The sequence below is a fragment of the Cebus imitator genome, unplaced genomic scaffold (assembly GCF_001604975.1).
Source record: "Cebus imitator isolate Cc_AM_T3 unplaced genomic scaffold, Cebus_imitator-1.0 Scaffold487, whole genome shotgun sequence".
Taxonomy (NCBI): domain Eukaryota; kingdom Metazoa; phylum Chordata; class Mammalia; order Primates; family Cebidae; genus Cebus; species Cebus imitator.
Window position 1 is genome coordinate 1,162,402 of NW_016107802.1, and position 2,874 is coordinate 1,165,275.

Genomic DNA, 2,874 nt, shown 5'->3' on the forward strand with positions numbered 1-2,874 from the left:
GGGTGCAGCGGCGGGACACTGAGTTCAGTTCAAGAAAGCATTGCCAGATTTTGTGTGCTCTTCTGTGCCACTAACAGAGAAAATGAATTTGAATATGGAGCACGGTTCGGTGCACATCAGAAAGAGAAGGCAGAGTCCAGGTGAAAAGCAGGAATGGGGCCACATTGCGAGGTAGAATGGGGCTCTGTTACTAGCCGGCTGGAGATGTCAGCTGCTGACATGGTATTCTCTACCTGAGTTTCCTCATTCAACACTGAATCCCCCGGCTCTGCCCTTCTTTCATCTGTAGGCCCAGTACCTTTCAGCAAATTGTGTAATGTACTTACCTGTTATGTTTGTGATTTACTGTCTTCCTCATCTCCTGCTCTGAAAGGACAGACATCTTGCTTTTTGTGTTTTGATGCATTCCAAGATTCTGGAAGACTTGGAAGACAGCAGGTGGTCCGTACACATTTGCTGAATATGAGTAGTCACAGTGCCAATTTTGCTGTGTTGTTATGCGGACAAAATGACTTTCTATTGTTGTATGCTTGGGGCAGTGCCAGCCCTGAGCAGCGTGCCCTGAACGGCATTTCAGCACACAGCGAGGGCTGGATCTGTCGAGCAATCCCACGTCCCATGTCTGGGCAGGCCTAGGACAGCTCTGCTTTTAACCTGTTTACTGGAATAATTGCTAACAGTGCTTTCTTTCAGTTAAAAAAAAATTGCTCATTTTAGCTAGTAAATTATATGGTTTTGTTACATGTGTTTTTACTCATTTAAGAAACCAAAAAAAAAAAAAAAAAAAAAAATCTGCCATGTGGCGTGCACCTGTAATCCCAGCTGCTCGGCAGGCTGAGGTGGGATGATGCTTGAGCCCGGGAGTTCAAATCCAGCCTGGGCAATGTAGAAAGACCCTAACTCTACAAAAAGCAGAAAAAGGAAGAAGAAAAAATATACTGATTAGGTATCATGCTAAGAGCAACGGCCATAGTGCCTTTCCTTTTAGAGCTTACTGTCTTCAGACTTTCTCACTGGAGAACTTGCAAAATTAAATAATTTAAATTTAAAACTGTTGGAACTTTAAATTATCTGAAGCTTGAGAGAAATGTGACTATCTGGGTTAAGTCACATAGCATGCAGTTACAACTTCTGCTTTTTTTTCCTGTAAATGATTACGAATGACTGAATGACACCGGAAATAAAACCCCCTGCATGGCGGCCCCTCAGAAGGTTACTCTTGTCCTCACAGAATGTTAAAGCTGTCTTCCATGGAAGGCAGCAAGCCGCCCTAATCAAATCGCTGTAACAGGTACACCAGCCTTGTATGAAAAATGTTGCAACCTTGCTAAAACTGTCTGCCTGTGGTAAGCACAACCTTAGCTTCTCCACTTTAGAGCAGGGACCCTGTGCTTTTGGGGTCTGTGTTTTCCTGGTGACCGTTCTCAAGCTCTGTACTCAAATAAATAAACCCTATACTTCATCATATTTTCTGTTTCACCTTATTTAAGGTCGACAAACTTTAAGAACATAATTAAGTAGACAACCTCATGACCTGAACACACGGTTAATAATAATAATTGGATTGACATCCATATGGTTCCCCACTGTTTTAGGAGAGGTTTATTTTTGTTTTTTTAAAATATTGATCCATTTTCATGCTTTGTATAGTAACCCAATGAGGTAGAAGTGACTACCGTCACCCTTTTACTGATTGCAACAACTGGGGTCTGAGCACCAGCCACTTGGTGAGGGTTGCAAAGCCAGGGCACTCCGGTCTCAAAGCCCGGATTCCCATGGGCTTTCCTGCTGAGTCACACTGTCTGCTGGGAGCTGTCGACCCACCGTCTCTTTCTCTGACTTCCACCCGATAATTCTACATTGCTCAGGAATAAGCAGCTTTTTTCTTATTATTTCCTACACATACATAGGTTACACTCCGATTAAAGGCAGGATGGATACACACCTTGAATTAAGGGGAAGGCTGAAGCCTAGACTTCTTCCCATCTCTAGTCCTGCTTGGTCAATGAAGTTCCTGAGTCCTCAGTTCAGGTCTGAGTCAGCCCTGCAGAGCAGGGACAAAAACGGCAGCTTTTTCATGTTCCTCTGCCTCCCTCTAGTGACTCAAGTCCAAAATAGTGCGTCTGGGAACTATTGCAAGAACAGGGCCCCTGCAAAATGCTGAGCTTCCCCTATTCCTTCTGCCCTTTCCTCCCTCACGCCTACCACGTGTGAAGCTCTGTACTCAACGTGAAGGACACAGAAAGAAAAGCCTGACTCGGCATCTCCCTGCTCGGGTTGCCTTGGCAACTCCTCCATGTACCCAAAGAAGCAAAGAGGACTTAACAGTTTCAAAGAAGGGCCGGGCGCGGTGGCTCACGCCTGTAATCCCAGCACTTTGGGAGGCCGAGGCGGGTGGATCACGAGGTCAACAGATTGAGACCATCCTGGTCAAAATGGTGAAACCCCGTGTCTACTAAAACTACAAAAAATTAGCTGGGCATGGTGGCGCGTGCCTGTAATCCCAGCTACTCAGGAGGCTGAGGCAGGAGAATTGCCTGAACCCAGGAGGCGGAGGTTGCGGTGAGCCGAAATTGCGCCATTGCACTTCCAGCCTGGGTAACAAGAGCGAAACTCCGACTCAAAAACAAAAAACAAAAAACAAAAAAAACAGTTTCAAAGAAGAGTGGCAGTAACTACCTTTTCTTTTCTGAGCTTTCTTGTGTGAAGTGCAGCACTGTGTGGCCTTTAAGAGTTCCATTAAGGGCTGGGCATGGCGGCTGACACCTGCACATCTCAGCAGTTTGGGAGGCTGAAGTGGGTGGATCACTTGAGGTCAGGAGTTCGAGACCAGCCTGGCCAACATGGTGAAACCTTGTCTCTACTAAAAATGCC